This window comes from Scyliorhinus canicula, chromosome 4 (assembly GCF_902713615.1).
Source record: "Scyliorhinus canicula chromosome 4, sScyCan1.1, whole genome shotgun sequence".
Lineage (NCBI taxonomy): Eukaryota > Metazoa > Chordata > Chondrichthyes > Carcharhiniformes > Scyliorhinidae > Scyliorhinus > Scyliorhinus canicula.
Genome location: NC_052149.1, coordinates 173542744 through 173562376, shown reverse-complemented (window position 1 = coordinate 173562376; position 19633 = coordinate 173542744). Strand labels below are relative to the sequence as shown.

General features: G+C 46.4%; 1 protein-coding gene across 2 annotated transcripts in view; it reads left to right on the top strand.

Annotated features, from left to right (window-relative positions):
* Positions 1-14546: 14546 nt before the first annotated feature.
* The window catches only part of htr4 (5-hydroxytryptamine receptor 4), a 301009-nt gene continuing 295922 nt past the window's right edge, over positions 14547-19633 (top strand). Inside the window, exon 1 of one of the 2 annotated variants that reach the window (XM_038795553.1) lies at positions 14547-15452. The gene's annotated coding sequence lies outside the window, so the exon portion shown is untranslated. The remainder of the gene's footprint in view (positions 15453-19633) is intronic. The other variant, XM_038795554.1, reaches the window with a different exon arrangement.

The following is a 19633-nucleotide window of genomic DNA, read 5'->3' as shown; positions in this document are numbered from 1 at the left end:
AATACAGTGTCCTTCTTACACTATACCTGACAATACAGTGTCCTTCTTACACTATACCTGACAATACAGGGACCTTCTTACACTATACCTGACAATACAGGGACCTTCTTACACTATACCTGACAGTACAGTGTCCTTCTTACACTATACCTGACAATACAGTGTCCTTCTTACACTATACCTGACAGTACAGTGTCCTTCTTACACTATACCTGACAATACAGTGTCCTTCTTACACTATACCTGACAATACAGTGTCCTTCTTACACTATACCAGACAATACAGTGTCCTTCTTACACTATACCTGACAATACAGGGACCTTCTTACACTATACCTGACAATACAGGGACCTTCTTACACTATACCTGACAGTACAGTGTCCTTCTTACACTATACCAGACAATACAGTGTCCTTCTTACACTATACCTGACAATACAGTGTCCTTCTTACACTATACCTGACAATACAGTGTCCTTCTTACACTATACCAGACAATACAGTGTCCTTCTTACACTATACCTGACAATACAGTGTCCTTCTTACACTATACCTGACAATACAGTGTCCTTCTTACACTATACCTGACAATACAGTGTCCTTCTTACACTATACCTGACAGTACAGTGTCCTTCTTACACTATACCTGACAATACAGTGTCCTTCTTACACTATACCAGACAATACAGTGTCCTTCTTACACTATACCTGACAATACAGTGTCCTTCTTACACTATACCTGACAATACAGTGTCCTTCTTACACTATACCTGACAATACAGTGTCCTTCTTACACTATACCTGACAATACAGTGTCCTTCTTACACTATACCAGACAATACAGTGTCCTTCTTACACTATACCTGACAATACAGTGTCCTTCTTACACTATACCTGACAATACAGGGACCTTCTTACACTATACCTGACAATACAGGGATCTTCTTACACTATACCTGACAATACAGTGTCCTTCTTACACTATACCTGACAATACAGGGACCTTCTTACACTATACCTGACAATACAGTGTCCTTCTTACACTATACCAGACAATACAGTGTCCTTCTTACACTATACCTGACAATACAGTGTCCTTCTTACACTATACCTGACAATACAGTGTCCTTCTTACACTATACCAGACAATACAGTGTCCTTCTTACACTATACCTGACAATACAGTGTCCTTCTTACACTATACCTGACAATACAGGGACCTTCTTACACTATACCTGACAATAGTGTCCTTCTTACACTATACTTGACAATACAGTGTCCTTCTTACACTATACCTGACAATACAGTGTCCTTCTTACACTATACCTGATAATAGTGTCCTTCTTACACTATACCTGACAGTACAGTGTCCTTCTTACACTATACCTGACAATACAGTGTCCTTTTTACACTATACCTGACAATACAGGGACCTTCTTACACTATACCTGACAATACAGTGTCCTTCTTACACTATACCTGACAATACAGGGACCTTCTTACACTATACCTGACAATACAGGGACCTTCTTACACTATACCTGACAGTACAGTGTCCTTCTTACACTATACCTGACAATACAGTGTCCTTCTTACACTATACCTGACAATACAGTGTCCTTCTTACACTATACCTGACAATACAGTGTCCTTCTTACACTATACCTGACAATACAGTGTCCTTCTTACACTATACCTGACAGTACAGTGTCCTTCTTACACTATACCTGACAATACAGTGTCCTTCTTACACTATACCTGACAATACAGGGACCTTCTTACACTATACCTGACAATACAGTGTCCTTCTTACACTATACCTGACAATACAGTGTCCTTCTTACACTATACCAGACAATACAGTGTCCTTCTTACACGATACCTGACAATACAGTGTCCTTCTTACACTATACCTGACAATACAGGGACCTTCTTACACTATACCTGACAATAGTGTCCTTCTTACACTATACTTGACAATACAGTGTCCTTCTTACACTATACCTGACAATACAGTGTCCTTCTTACACTATACCTGATAATAGTGTCCTTCTTACACTATACCTGACAACACAGTGTCCTTCTTACACTATACCTGACAGTACAGTGTCCTTCTTACACTATACCTGATAATAGTGTCCTTCTTACACTATACCTGACAATACAGTGTCCTTCTTACACTATACCTGACAATACAGGGACCTTCTTACACTATAGCTGACAGTACAGTGTCCTTCTTACACTATACCTGACAATACAGTGTCCTTCTTACACTATACCTGACAATACAGTGTCCTTCTTACACTATACCTGACAATACAGTGTCCTTCTTACACTATACCTGACAATACAGTGTCCTTCTTACACTATACCTGACAGTACAGTGTCCTTCTTACACTATACCTGACAATACAGTGTCCTTCTTACACTATACCTGACAATACAGTGTCCTTCTTACACTATACCTGACAGTACAGTGTCCTTCTTACACTATACCTGACAATACAGTGTCCTTCTTACACTATACCTGACAATACAGTGTCCTTCTTACACTATACCTGACAATACAGTGTCCTTCTTACACTATACCTGACAATACAGTGTCCTTCTTACACTATACCTGACAATACAGTGTCCTTCTTACACTATACCTGACAATACAGGGACCTTCTTACACTATACCTGACAATACAGTGTCCTTCTTACACTATACCTGACAATACAGGGACCTTCTTACACTATACCTGACAATACAGGGACCTTCTTACACTATACCTGACAGTACAGTGTCCTTCTTACACTATACCAGACAATACAGCGTCCTTCTTACACTATACCTGACAGTACAGTGTCCTTCTTACACTATACCTGACAATACAGTGTCCTTCTTACACTATACCTGACAATACAGTGTCCTTCTTACACTATACCTGACAATACAGGGACCTTCTTACACTATACCTGACAATACAGGGACCTTCTTACACTATACCTGACAGTACAGTGTCCTTCTTACACTATACCAGACAATACAGTGCCCTTCTTACACTATACCTGACAATACAGTGTCCTTCTTACACTGTACCTGACAATACAGTGTCCTTCTTACACTATACCTGACAGTGCAGTGTCCTTCTTACACTATACCTGACAGTACAGTGTCCTTCTTACACTATACCTGATAATACAGTGTCCTTCTTACACTATACCTGACAGTGCAGTGTCCTTCTTACACTATACGTGACAGTACAGTGTCCTTCTTACACTATACCTGACAATACAGTGTCCTTCTTACACTATACCTGACAGTGCAGTGTCCTTCTTACACTATACCTGACAGTACAGTGTCCTTCTTACACTATACCTGACAGTACAGTGTCCTTCTTACACTATACCTGACAATACAGGGACCTTCTTACACTATACCTGACAATACAGGGACCTTCTTACACTATACCTGACAGTACAGTGTCCTTCTTACACTATACCAGACAATACAGTGCCCTTCTTACACTATACCTGACAATACAGTGTCCTTCTTACACTGTACCTGACAATACAGTGTCCTTCTTACACTATACCTGACAGTGCAGTGTCCTTCTTACACTATACCTGACAGTACAGTGTCCTTCTTACACTATACCTGATAATACAGTGTCCTTCTTACACTATACCTGACAATACAGTGTCCTTCTTACACTATACCTGACAGTACAGTGTCCTTCTTACACTATACCTGACAATACAGTGTCCTTCTTACACTATACCTGACAATACAGTGTCCTTCTTACACTATACCTGACAATACAGGGACCTTCTTACACTATATCTGACAATACAGTGTCCTTCTTACACTATACCTGACAATACAGTGTCCTTCTTACACTATACCTGACAATACAGTGTCCTTCTTACACTATACCTGACAATACAGGGACCTTCTTACACTATACCAGACAATACAGGGACCGTCTTACACTATACCAGACAATACAGGGACCTTCTTACACTATACCTGACAATACAGTGTCCTTCTTACACTATACCTGACAATACAGTGTCCTTCTTACACTATACCTGACAATACAGGGACCTTCTTACACTATACCAGACAATACAGGGACCTTCTTAGACTATACCAGACAATACAGGGACCTTCTTACACTATACCTGACAATACAGTGTCCTTCTTACACTATACCTGACAATGCAGTGTCCTTCTTACACTATACCTGACAATACAGGGACCTTCTTACACTATACCTGACAATACAGGGACCTTCTTACACTATACCTGACAATACAGTGTCCTTCTTACACTATACCTGACAGTACAGTGTCCTTCTTACACTATACCTGACAATGCAGTGTCCTTCTTACACTATACCTGACAGTACAGTGTCCTTTTTACACTATACCTGACAGTACAGTGTCCTTCTTACACTATACCTGACAATACAGGGACCTTCTTACACTATACCAGACAATAGTGTCCTTCTTACACTATACCTGACAATACAGTGTCCTTCTTACACTATACCTGACAATACAGGGACCTTCTTACACTATACCTGACAATACAGGGACCTTCTTACACTATACCTGACAGTACAGTGTCCTTCTTACACTATACCTGACAATACAGTGTCCTTCTTACACTATACCTGACAGTACAGTGTCCTTCTTACACTATACCTGACAATACAGTGTCCTTCTTACACTATACCTGACAATACAGTGTCCTTCTTACACTATACCAGACAATACAGTGTCCTTCTTACACTATACCTGACAATACAGGGACCTCTTACACTATACCTGACAATACAGGGACCTTCTTACACTATACCTGACAGTACAGTGTCCTTCTTACACTATACCAGACAATACAGTGTCCTTCTTACACTATACCTGACAATACAGTGTCCTTCTTACACTATACCTGACAATACAGTGTCCTTCTTACACTATACCTGACAATACAGTGTCCTTCTTACACTATACCTGACAGTACAGTGCCCTTCTTACACTATACCTGACAATACAGTGTCCTTCTTACACTATACCAGACAATACAGTGTCCTTCTTACACTATACCTGACAATACAGTGTCCTTCTTACACTATACCTGACAATACAGTGTCCTTCTTACACTATACCAGACAATACAGTGTCCTTCTTACACTATACCTGACAATACAGTGTCCTTCTTACACTATACCTGACAATACAGGGACCTTCTTACACTATACCTGACAATACAGGGATCTTCTTACACTATACCTGACAATACAGTGTCCTTCTTACACTATACCTGACAATACAGGGACCTTCTTACACTATACCTGACAATACAGTGTCCTTCTTACACTATACCTGACAATACAGTGTCCTTCTTACACTATACCTGACAATACAGGGACCTTCTTACACTATACCTGACAATACAGTGTCCTTCTTACCCCCCCCCCCCCCCCCCCCCCCCCCGGCTGCTGCTATTGACCAAGATACCTATCTTTGAGCCAGGAAGTCCAGAAAAGGCTGCCACTGTTTATAGAACCCTTGTACTGATCCTCTCAGGGCAAATTTGACCCTTTCCAACTTTATAAATCCCGCCATGTCATTGACCCAGGTCTCCACACCTGGGGGCCTCGCATCCTTCCACTGCAGCAAGATCCTCCGCCGGGCTACTAGGGACGCAAAGGCCAGGACACCGGCCTCTTTCGCCTCCTGCACTCCCGGCTCCACCGCAACTCCGAAAATCGCGAGTCCCCACCCTGGTTTGACCCTGGATCCAACCACCCTCAACACCGTCCCCGCCACCCCCTTCCAGAATTCTTCCAATGCCGGGCATGCCCAGACATATGGGCATGATTCGCTGGACTCCCCGAACATCTGGTGCACCTGTCCTCACCCCCAAAGAACCTACTCATCCTAGTCCCGGACAAGTGGGCCCGGTGCAGCACCTTAAATTGGATGAGGCTAAGCCTCGCACATGAAGAGGAAGAGTTGACTCTCTCCAAGGCATCCACCCAAGTCCCGTCCTCTATCTGCTCCCCAAGTTCCCCCTCCCATTTAGCCTTCAGCTCCTCCACTGACGACTCCTCCACCTCCTGCATTACCTTATAGATGTCAGACACCTTCCCCTCTCCGACCCACAGCCCTGACAGCACTCTGTCCATCGTCCCCCGCGAGGGCAGCAAAGGGAATCCCTCCACCTGTCGCCTAGCAAACGCCTTTACCTGCAAGTATCTGAACATGTTCCCTTGGGGAAGCCCAAATTTATCTTCCAGTTCCCCCAGGCCCGCAAACCTCCCGCCAATAAACAGGTCCCTCAATTTACTGATGCCCACCCTTTGCTACCCCCTAAATCCCCCATCCTTGTTCCCCGGGATGAACCGATGATTGCCACCCAGTGGAGCCTCCATCGAGCCCCTGTTTCCCCCCTATGCCGTCTCCACTGTCCCCAGATTCTTAGGGTCGCCGCCACCACCGGGCTCGTGGTAAACCTCTTAGGGGAGAGTGGCAACGGCGCCATTGCCATGGCACCCAGGCTCGTACCTCTACATGACGCCATCTCCATTATTTTCCACGCCGCCCCTCCCCCCTCCATCACCCATTTACACACCATTGACACATTGGCAGCCCAATAGTACCCCAAAAGGTTGGGCAGCGCCAGCCCGCCTCTATCCCTCCCTCGCTCCAGGAAAACCCTCTTCACTCTCGGAGTCCCATGTGTCCACACAAAGCTCAAGATACTGCTAGTCATTCTCCTAAAGAAGGCCCTGGGGATAAAGATGGGCAGGCACTGAAAGAGGAACAAGAACTTCGGAAGCACCGTCATTTTGATGGACTGCACCCTCCCCGCCAATGACAATGGCAGCATGTCCACCTCTTGAACTCCTCCTCCATCTGATCTACAAGTCTGGTGAAATTATGTTTGTGAAGAGTCCCCCAGTCCCTGGCCACCTGCGCCCCCAGGTACCTAAAACTCTCCCCTGCCCACCTAAGCGGGAGCCTACCAATTCCTTCCTCCTGGTCTCCAGGGTGCACCACAAACACCTCACTCTTGCCTAAATTTAGTATATAACCTGAAAAAGTCCCAAACTCAGCTAGCAGCTCCATCACCTCCGGCATCCCTCCCACCGGGTCCGCCACATACAGTAACAGGTCACCGGCATACAACGACACCCTATGTTCCTCCCCACCTCGCACCAAACCTCTCCACCTCTCTGAATCCCTCAACGCCATCGCCAGCGGCTCGATTGCCAATGCAAACAACAAGGGGGATGGGGGCAACCCTGCCTGGTCCCTCGGTGAAGCCGGAAGTACTCCGACCTCCTCCCATTCGTGGCCACGCACGCCATCAGGGCCTCATATAGCAGCCTCACCCATCTAATAAACCCTTCACCAAATCCAAACCTCCCCAACACCTCCCATAAGTACCCCCACTCCACTCTATCGAAGGCCTTCTCCGCATCCAGCGCCACCACTATCTCTGCCTCCCCCTCAATCGCCGGCATCATGATGACATTCAACAATCTCCGCACATTCGTGTTCAGCTGCCTTCCCTTCACAAACCCTGTCTGGTCCTCGTGTACAACCCCTGGCACACAGTCCTCTATCCTGGTGGTCAGGATTTTTGCCAGCACCTTGGCATCTACGTTGAGGAGAGATACGGGCCTGTATGAACCACACTGCTGGGGGTCCTTGTCCCTCTTTAAGATTAACGAGATCAGCGCCCGTGACATCGTCGGGGGCAAAGTCCCCCCTTCCCACGCTTCATTAAGTGTCCGCACCAGCAAGGGGCCCACTAGGTCCACAAACTGTTCATAAAATTCCACCGGGAACCCATTTGGCCTCGGCGCCTTCCCTGACTGCATCTGCCCGATCCCCTTAACTAGCTCCTCCAGCTCAATCGGCACACCCAACCCCTCCACCTGCTCCTCCTGCACCTTCGGGAAAGAAAGCCTGTCGAGGAACCTCTTCATTCCCCTCCTCTCCCCTGTTGGCTCCGACCGGTACAGTTCCCCGTAAAAGTCCTTGAAGACCTCATTCACCTCCACCCCCTTCCGCACCACATTCCCACTCTTGTCTCGCACTCCAGCAATTTCCTTTGCCGCATCCCGCTTGCGGAGCTGATGAGCCAGCATCCTACTCGCCTTTTCACCATGTTCGTACACTGCCCCTTGTGCCTTCCTCCACTGTGCCTCCACCTTTCTAGTGGTCAGCAAATCAAATTTAGCCTGCAGGCTGCGCCTCTCCCCCAACAGTCCCTCCTCTGGTGCCTCTGCGTACCTCCTGTCTACCTCTAGCATCCTTCCCACCAGTCTATCCCTCTCACTCCTCTCGCTCCTCTCCCTGTGTGCCCGGATGGATATCAGCTCCCCACGAATCACTGCTTTCAGGGCTTCCCAGACCACCCCCACCTGAACCTCCCCTGTATCATTTACCTAAAGGTACCCCTGAATATCTGCCCGGACCCTCCTACACACCTCCTCCTCCGCCAACAACCACACATCCAACCGCCACAACGGGCGCTGGTCCCGCACCTCCCCCATCTCCAACTCTATCCAATGCGGAGCGTGGTCGGAGATTGCAATGGCCGAATATTCGGCCTCCTCCACTCTCAGAATCAGTCCCCTACTCACCACGAAGAAGTCTATCCGAGAGTAGACCCTATGTACGTGGGAGAAGAAAGAGTACTCCCGTGCCCTCGGCCTCACAAACTTCCATGGATCCACCCCACCCATCTGGTCCATAAACCCTCTCAGTACCTTGGCCGCCGCTGGCCTCCTACCCGTCCTAGAGCTGGACCGATCCAGTGAAGGATCCAACACCGTATTGAAGTCCCCACCCCCCATGATCAGACCTCCCACCTCTAGATCCGGGACACGTCCCAACATCCGCCTCAGAAAGCCCGCATCGTCCCAATTTGGGGCATACACACTAGCAAGTACCACCTTCTCTCCTTGTAGCCTGCCCCTAACCATAACATACCTACCCTCCTTATCCGCCACCACCTCCAGTGCCTCAAACGACACATTTTTCCCCACCAGAATCGTCACTCCCCGGTTCTGCCCCACCCATCCCTTCCTCAGACGGACCTGGTCCGCCACCTTCAGCTGGGTCTCCTGAAGCATTGCTACATCTGCCTTTAGCCCCCTCAGATGAGCAAGTACCCTCGACCGCTTCACCGGCCCATTCACTCCTCTCGCATTCCAGGTGACCAACCGGATCAGAGGGCGTCCCGCCCCCCCCTCCCCCGTCGACTAGCCATAGCCCGTCGACTGCCCGCCCCGGGCCACCACCCCCTGCCCGACCCAGTCCCCACAGCGACAACACCTCACCTCTGTCCCCCCCGGCCCCCACCAGCTCCTTCCTGACCCTGCCAGCAGCAACCCGGTATTCCCCTTCCCCCCCCCCCCCCCCCCCCCCCCCCCCCCCCCCCAGGCTAGGAACCCTCCTAGCCGCGAACCGTCCGCCATTGTACTTCCAGCTAACTTCTGCTGAGCCCGGAAACTCCTGCCAATAACCCGACCCCTCCCAAAGTGGGATCATCCCCCATCCTATCCCTCCTCCAGGCACCGCTCCAGCGCGGGGAAGAACCAGTTAAGGCCCCTCCGCCCCCCCGTCACCGTCTCCACCCCCCAGCCCCGCAGCGCGGGAAACCAGAGGAAAGCCACGCTTTCGCACTGCCCCACCACACCCTTCTGACGCAGCTCCCAAATACCAGCCCCACTCCATACCACAACCTGACATAGAATACAACAGACCCCCCAACCCTCCCCACAAGATACAAAACTCAAACAATGCCCCACAGCAAAAGACATAACAGAACAACACCCCCATAAATAACCATATCAAAATTGCAAAAGTACAGAAAAAGAGAACACAGCAACAGCAGAAACCAGCAATAAAGCATTACAACCGGCCCCGCAACCCCCAACCCCTAGTTCAAGTCCAGTTTCTCCATCCGCACGAAGGCCCACGCCTCCTCCGGGGAATCGAAATAATAATGCCGGTCCAAATAAGTTACCCACAGGCGCGCAGGCTGCAACATTCTGAACTCAATCTTCTTCTTGTAAAGCACCTCTTTCGTCCGATTAAACCCGGACCGCCGCTTAGCCACCTCCGCACTCCAATCCTGGTAGATCCGTACTACCCCATTCTCCCAGTTGCTGCTCTTCACCTTCTTAGCCCAGCGCAGCACACACTCCCGATCACTGAACCGGTGGAACCTCACCAGCACCGCACGCGGGAGTTCATTCTCCTTAGGCCTCCTGGCCAGTACTCTGTGTGCTCCCTCCAGCTCCAAGGGCAGATGGAAAGACCCGGCCCCCACTAGCGAGTTCAGCATCGTAGGAGTGCAGCTTGTTGCTCCAGGGCCCACTGCTTCCACTCCTCTGGAGCTCCGACGGCCGCCATCTTGGATTCCTTCCCCCATTTTTTCTGGGGAGCTGCTGCCGTTTTCTCCCCCTTTCCACTCCGAGTTCGAGTCATGAACAGCGGGGAAAGTCGATCAGCACAACCTCTCCCACCGGGAGACGTTGTAAAATGTCCGTTTTGGGCTCTAAAAAGAGCCGAAAAGTCCGTTTGAAACGGGAGCTCCCAAATGTGCGGCTTCCTACGTCATCGCCGCCACCGGAAGTCCCACAGTGTCCATCTTAATCTACACGACAATACAGTGTCCTCTTTAATTTACCTGACAATTCGGTGTTCTCCTTTATCTACCGGACAACATAGTGTGCTCCTTAATCTACCTGAGAACACAGTGTGCTCCTTAATCTACCTTAGAACACAGTGTGCTCCTTAATCTACCTGAGAACACAGTGTGCTCCTTAATCTACCTGACAACACAGTGCACTGCTTAATCTACCTGAGAACACAGTGCGCTCCTTAATCTACCTGAAAACACAGTGTGCTCCTTAATCTAGCTGAGAACACAGTGTGCTCCTTAATCTACCTGAGAACACAGTGTGCTCCTTAATCTACCTGACAACACAGAGCGCTCCTTAATCTACCTCACAACACAGTGTGCTCCTTAATCTACCTGAGAACACAGTGCGCTCATTATTCTACCTGAGAACACAGTGTGCTCCTTAATCTACCTGAGAACACAGTGCACTCCTTAATCTACCTGCGAACACAGTGTGCTCCTTAATCTACCTGGGAACACTGTGTGCTCCTTAATCTACCTGCGAACACAGTGTGCTCCTTAATCTACCTGGGAACACAGTGTGCTCCTTAATCTACCTGGGAACACAGTGCACTCCTTAATCTACCTGCGAACACAGTGTGCTCCTTAATCTACCTGGGAACACTGTGTGCTCCTTAATCTGCCTGACAACACAGTGTGCTCCTTAGTCTACCTCAGAACACAGTGCGCTCATTAATCTACCTGAGAACACAGTGCGCTCCTTAATCTACCTGAGAACACAGTGCGCTCCTTAATCTACCTGAGAACACAGTGCATTCCTTAATCTACCTGAGAACACAGTGCGCTCCTTAATCTACCTGAGAACACAGTGTGCTCCTTAATCTACCTGACAACACAGTGCACTCCTTAATCTACCTGAGAACACAGTGCGCTCCTTAATCTACCTGAGAACACAGTGTGCTCCTTAACCTACCTGAGAACACAGTGTGCTCCTTAATCTACCTGAGAACACAGTGTGCTCCTTTATTTATCTGAGAACACAGTGCGCTCCTGAATCTACCTGACAATAATGTGTCCTTCATAATCTACCTGACAAAACAGTGCCCTTCCGAGTCTACTCTTTTTTCTAATATAAATTTTGAGTACCCAATTCATTTTTTCCAATTAAGGAGCAATTTAGCTTGGCCCATCTGCCTAGCCTGCACATCGTTGGGTTGTTGGGGTGAAACCCATGCAAGCACGGGGAGAATGTGGAAATTCCACATGGACAGTGTCCCAGATCCGGGATCGAACCTCGGACCACTGTGCCACCGTGCTGCCCGATTGTGAGTCTACTCTTGACAATCAGAATGTTCTAACAGTATAACGCCCAAATATGTTCAAAACATGATAACCTTATAATCACCACCCATTGTTGCAACGGTCACCTTCCATTTATTGGTCAGGTTTCCACCTTGTTGCCTGCAGCCCTTCTTCCACCTCCTTGACTGAAGTAACAAGGTTACCTTCAAAGTTTCTTTCATATATTTTCTGTTTCAATGGTGGGCAGGATGTTACATCGCCAAGGGCTCCATGACCTATTAATGATAGCCTTAGATCATAGAATCATAGAATTATAAAATCATAGAATCATAGAACCCCAACAGTGCAAAATGGGGCCATTTAGTCCATCAAGTCTACATAAACCCTACGAAAGAGCACTCTATCCTTGCCAAAACCATGCACTATCCCCTTAACTCCACCGAGGCCAAATTAGCATAGCCAATCCACCTAACATGCAAATCATTGGATTATGCGAGGAAAGCAGAGCACCCGGAGGAAACACACTCAGATATGGGGAGAAAGTGCAAACTCCACACAGTCACCTGAGGTCAGAATCTAACCCTGGTTACTGGCGCTGTGAGGCAACAGGGCTAACCACCGCGCCATTGTGCCGCCCATCATGATAATGCAAAATATATCACACTTACTGCCCATCTTACTTTGACTCCCTTTCAGTAAATGTTATCATTTGTCGAACACAGTATGTTGATTGGCTTGATGGCTCATGCCAATCTCAACCATCTCACTGGTAAACTGATAATGATCATTTATTGAAGAGGCCCATTGTGGTCAGTGTAATTTCATCAAGGCATCATTCCTCATTGTTTACACAGATGTCTCCTTTAGCTACATCTTGTTCCTTCGTGAAAGCGCCATCTGCTTTAGTTTTGCAGGCTATAATTGTAAAACAAGTACCATTCCCAGCTTTCCAAAGCATGCTGGTTGAATGTCCAGCTGGAAAATTGTGCCAAAACGGGATTCCCTTCCGGTACCAGGCAATAACTATTTCCAACAAGCGAGAGTCCAACCACTTCCATTTGACATTGCTGAATGCTCGCCATCAACAGCCTGGCGGCTATCATTGACCAGCATTGGACCAGCCATATAAATACATTAGCTACAAAAGCAGGTTCCAGGCCAGGAATTCTGGGGCAAGTAACACACTTCCTGACTCCCCAAAACGGGTTCAACGTCTAAAAGGCACAAGTCAGGTGTGTAAGATTCTCCACTTTCTAGGATGAGTCAACTCCAATAACGCAGAAGAACCTCAACAGCATACCTGATTAGCACTTAAACCACCACCTTACATATTCATCATCACCACCACTGGCACACACTGGCCCCATTTACCATCGACAAGTTAGACTGCAGCAACTCACCAAGCTTCCTTTAAAAGCACCCAGTAAACCCGTGGCCTCTGCCACCTAGAAGTACAAGAGCAAATAGACACGGAACAACATCACCTGCAAGTGCCCCTCCAAGTCACAGACACACCATCACAATGTGGGCGTATATTTATGTTTCTTCATTGCTGTTAGTTCAAATCCTGGAGCTCCCTTTCTAACTGCACTGTGGGTGTACCTACACCAAAATCTATCAGGTGTTACGAAGGAAGAAAAGTTGTGTTAAAAGGAGGGTTGAAATTAACAGGGACTCCTCATTAAAAGAGAGACGGTTACAATTAGATCCAACAGAGGGGTTCAGAAATGGTGACGAGTCTTTTTTAATGTAGTACATTAGGGAAGAAAGCTATTTCTATCGGTCACTCATTCAGGAGATAAATTTCAGATCACCATCAAAAGAAAAAAGATAAAAGCAAATTGCTACGGATGCTGAAATCTGAAAGAAAGACAGAAAATACTGGACAATCCCAGCAGGTCTGACAGCATCTGTAGAGAGAGAAGGAAGCTAATGTTTCGAGTCTGGATGACTCTTTGTCAAAGAAAAATTATCCTTTTTCATGCAGTGGTTCATCAGGATACCAAATGCACACCTGGAATTGGTGTGGGAAGGTGAATCTACAATATTTTTCAAGAGGGAAGTGTTTAAATATTTGAAGAAACTTCCAGAGGGTAGAGGGAATGTGACTCAATAGGTTTCAGATGGTCAAAATGGCCTTCTTCTGGACTGAAATCTATGGAGTTTTATTTTAGCATATTTTAAGTGGAGGTCAAAAGTGAATAATGATTTAACTCCAATTAGTTTCAGACGAAAAGCTATCATATATCAGATACCTCAATTCATATCTAAGGTTCAGTATCATCTCTATTCCATTATGTTCAGCACTACGTTGTTCATTTCGTCAGTTGTGAGTTAAGTTAACAACACAACCTAATGCAAGTAATTGATACGGAGTGAACTCCAACACTTGTGAACTTTGGAAAATATCTGGCTTCATAAAGCGGGCGGAACCTTCTCAATAATGGAGAGCTGCGTCCAACTGCCCAAAGGGAATATTCTTCATTGAACTGGGGAGCAAATGGCGAAGGTGGAGGGCACTGGATAGAGAGAGAGAGAGAAATCTTCACAGCTCAAATAACCTGTTTGTCTTGTAACATTCCATGCGGGAGAGTAGTGATTTTATGATAAGTCCTGATTGTGTAATGTTAGGGTTTGTGTTTAATGTTTGCTGTTTTTTGTTTATTGATGGGAAGCTGGGTGTAAAACGTGACTTGTGCTGTCTTAACCCCTCCAAAGTCGACATTCAACTCAAACACATCTCTGCTTCCTGTCACTGCAAAGATTGCACCCCTCCCTCCTCGCGCTGACACCATTGACCCCAATGGCATCATTGGCAGGAATTAAAGGAGCGGGAATGGTCAAATGGTTTTCTTTATCGCATTTCTGAAGGAGGACGGTAACAACGAGAGTGTCACCGCGGAAGCTGCTGCTGTTGGGAGTTAGCGACTTGAGCCGGCTCCCCGGCTGTCAGGAGGTGTCTTCCGGGATAAGTGAGTGGTTGGGACGGCTGCAGCGCTGGGGCGGAGGATTTCTCCTCAGGAATCACACTCCGGCGCAAAGAAGACGTTTCTGCTTCCCGCAGCTGGGGGAGGCAAGGGGGAGCTGAGCTGAGGGGCAAACACTCGCCTCTTCTTTGGCACTGGCATGTTGTGGCAGATGTTGCCATTCCGGCAACAGGCACCGGCTCCGCGTAGGCGGTGATCACCTTTCAATAACAACAAAAATGCACACTTGTTAATTCAAAAGGCTTGATAGATAGAAAGTGCCCTTGGTGTGGCCAGCAGAGCGAGATGTGACCCACAACGTGCACGTCACCGCTCTTTTCAAATCCGATGCTTCGCAAAGCTGAAGACTCCATAAATGAGGGGTTTGCAATTGTAAACAACAACAAAAAAAAGCTTCACTCTCATCCCGCCAATCCTCCCGGCCACAGCCGAGATGCAGACAGCGAGCGCTCTCCAAGCAGACGTAACATGTCACTTGGAGGGACTTTCCTGGGATTGAGCTGGTAAGGGAGCTGCTTCTCCGCGATTGTATATGTGTGTGCGTGTGTGTGGCTAAGTTGTACCCACTCTGCCAGGGGAATGTTGTGCCCTTTGCATTGGGAGTGGATCAAGAGAACGGGGGAGGGGGGGGGGAAGAATGTTCATTCTGTCGATTCTCACTTTGAACTAATGGAGCTGTTATGTTGCAGAGAGAATTGCAGACACCAAAGGAATGGCATTTGAAGTAGCTGCCGACTAGTCTTTTACCTTTTTGCCAGTGGAGTTAAACCGATGCTTATAATCAAAATTGAGTGGTTTTATTTGGGACTTTCCAAGTAGTTTGCTGGAGGTTGTGTGTTGGGGTGGTGGTGGTGGGGGGAAATCAGTGGTTGAACATTGTTGCAGCATTACAGACCACTTACTCACAGCTACCGATAAACAGATTCGGTCTGTTTTGTGTCATCTTTAGGACACGGCTAGATTTAATACCATTGCATTGATGGTGGAACAGAAACGAGAGCGGCCACTTAACACTAAAACGTTGGTAAACATCAGCTGTAGTGTATGTATGGATAAAGCGGACACGCGTTCCAGCCAGCACAGGCTGTGATATTATCAAACCTGGTGGAAAACGAGAGACGGAATGTCTCCGCACAATCTGCTTCGTGAACCCTCCAATGTCGTACACTTCACTGGCTGTAGAGCTGTCAAACAAACAGCCAGAAATCGGTCTTTTAAATGGGGGAAAAAAGGTGAAAAGATGTATTTAAGTGATTCTGAGGACGAATACTAGGCGTTGAGACGTGTGTTAATATATATATATAACATGCACAGGGAAGGGATGTGCCCTTGATGGGCGATGTCCTCCCGTATAACTTTCCAATTATTCATTCATTGATTTCAGACTGTCAAAATCAATCAGTGAGTATTCAGCATAGGTTAAAGTTGATCTCCAACCAGACCATTAGTCAGGTAAGATTACAGAATGGTTTAACCTGAAGAAGAAGCTTGATCTTATCTTCCACAATGTATAAGTACTGTTACCCCGTCACAGCAATCTTAAAGTCGTGTCCTCAACCACTTCCTGGTAACTTGCTCCCAGCTATAGACTGTCCTCTGCTTTTGACTTGTTTTCCCAAACCTCCACTGTCTTGATTTAGATCAAAGCACTTCCCTTACTTCACTGTATATTGCCGACAGAAAGTGGTTGCAAAGCTGAAACATAAAAAAACCCGACGGATTACTTTTTACAGCTTAAATAGCTTTACAGAAAATCCATGATGTGGAGATGTCGGCGTTGGACTGGGTTGAGCACAGTAAGATGTCTTACAACACCAGGTTAAAGTCCAACATGTTTGTTTTGAATCACTAGCTTTCGGAGCATTGCTCCTTCCTCAGGTGAATGAAGAGGGTGGTTCCAGAAACATATATATGCGCAAAGTCAAAGATGCAAGACGATATTTTGTAAATCCAGTAACACAGATATTCCAAATGAAGTGCAACCTGGACATAAATCACTAACTCCTTAGGTGTTGATGATGTGGGGTTGCCGGACTTGGACTGGGATGGGCACAGTAAGAAGTCGCACAACACCAGGTTAAAGTCCAACAGTTTATTTGAAATCACAAGCTTTTCGAGCACTGTTCCTTCATCAGGTGAAGTCAGGCAGGTTGACAATCACAGCATATATAGGAGATATAGGCATTAACATCGAGTTCGCATTTGAGAGATCCTCAAAATGCATCAGAATACACAATGGAACACAATCGCTATGCAAACGTGGGCGATTACACTAAAAAAAACTGACGTAAACTGTATGCACGGTTCCAATCTCCATGCAGGGTAGTTCGAGCAGGTCTCCTAGCTCATTACAACCCTGACTAAACTTAAAAGTAATTCATTCTTGCGCACTTTCCCTCTCCCTTTCTGAATAACCCGTCAGATCTCTGATAAATGCATGTTCACTGAGAGATGCTAATGAATTGGACTTGTGCTAGCAGAACCAAAGCAGCCTTCAACGTATCACCACTATCACAACATTGATCCTTGAGTGCAGGAAGAAGCTAATGTGGTATTTTCAAGAGCGGGAGAGCTGAAAATGCCAGGTGTACAAGGGGAAGCACCTGCCTGCACCCGGTTATTCAGGCGTGACATCCACATGTACAGCAAACCTTTCAAATAATCATTGTCCAATTAGACCAATAGACCAACAGAACATAGTGCAGATGGAGGCCATTCGGCCCATCGAGTCTGCACCGACCCACTTAAGCCCTCACTTCCACCCCATCCCCACAACCCAATAACCCCTCCTAACCTTTTTGGTCTCTAAGGGCAATTTAGCATGGCCAAACCACCTAACCTTCACGTCTTTGGACTGTGGGAGGAAACCAGAGCACCCGAAGGAAACCCACGCAGACACAGGGAGAACGTGCAAACTCCACAGACAGTGACCCAGCGGGGAATCGAACCTGGAACCCTGGCGCTGTGCTACCGTGCTGCCCCACATAAGCACATAATGAGTAAGAACGAGTGGTTTTAGGATTTCTTCAGTTGCCTGGAACATTGTAACTTTGAGGTTTGCACTGGTTGAGTATGATACTTGAGATGAGTGAAGGTGTCGGTGACTGTTGCAATCTGCAATATTAAAGGCGCCCAGGAGATGGCAATCCGATATGTGTAAGATTCCAATGGGTAGACTTGGAAGGGAGAGCAGAAGGTGCCATGATTGGTGAAGTGGGCGTTACACAACAGTGGAATGTCTCTTTCTGTCTCTTTCCCTATACATGTGTGTGTGTCTTCATTTAAACTGTTAAAATATGTAACCCGGAACAGTAAAAATGCAAATATGTGGCCCATGTAAAAGAGTGTCTTGTGAGAGTACCTTTAAGAAATGGGTGTTTATCAGTGATGTCAGAGTGTTGGTGGAGCTGGGCTGTCTGTCAGCTTTTCACATTCGTTTTAGGCTGTTTGCTGCAGGGCGTGTTTTAGTTTCGGCTTTCAGAGCTGGATAGCTGCAGTCACAGCCAGAAGGGGTTTTAGTCTTTCTCTGTAATCTAAAAACTGTAAATCGATCCTTTGGTGATTTAAAACTAATAACTGCTCTCAGTAGTGATTTTAACCTGATGTGCTTCTGTTAAAGGTTATGTTTTTAAGTCTTATGGATGTTAAAAGGAAAGCTTAAATGATTACTTAGTGTTGTAGTCTTTGGGGGTTGTATTTGAATCAATGGTTGCGAAGATGTTCACTGTATGTTTCAAAAAGGTTTACTTGAGTTCATAAAATAAACATTGTTTTGCTTTAAAAAATACTTTTCCGTTTCTGCTGCGCAACACCTGTAGAGTGGGCTGTGTGCTCCCCATACCACAATCTATTAAAAGTTGTGGGTCAGGTGAACTCCTTGATACACTTTGGGCTTCTCTAAACCCTGGCCCATGACAAATTGAGGGCTCATCCGCAATAAAAGTCTACCTATTGGATTGGGTTAGTGAACTTAAAGACAGTGAGGAGTGAGCATATTGTGGTTGCTTTTCAGGTGTGGTATTCCAGTTTAAGTGAGGAGTGCGTTGTGGACAATGGCTCTTTCAGAGGCTCTGAAGTTTTTGGGGTTGGAGACGGTCACACGCAGTAGCTTACAGACAGAGACTAAAAGCAGATTGTTAGATTTGGCAAAAACATTGCAGTTAACATTACCTGACAAAATGTGAAAAGATGAGGTAATTATGGCGGTAGCTAAGCATTTAAAGTTGCCTGAGATACAGTTTTGGAAATGGCAAAAATTCAGTTACAAATTAAGCAAATGGAACATGAGAAAAAATTAAAGGAGCTTGAAAACGTAAGAGATAGAGAGGAAAAAGAGAGAGAGAGGAAAGGGAAAGGGAGATAGAGTTCAGGGGAAAAGATAAAGAGAGAGAGTTTGAACTTCAAAAATGACCATGAAACATGACAGTCAGTTAAAATTGGCAGGCGTAAAGGGAAACGTACAATTGGATGATAGTGATGACGATAGTGAGAAAGAGCATCATTGTCAAAGGCTTGGTAGGGATCTAGTTAAATATGTCCAAGCATTGCCAAGCTTTGATGAGAAGGAGGTAGAAGCCTTTTTCATTTCATTTGAGAAGGTAGCTAAACAAATTAAATGGCCACAGGATATGTGGGCATTACTGATTCAAACAAAGCTGGTAGGTAGTGCTAGTGAAGTGTTTGC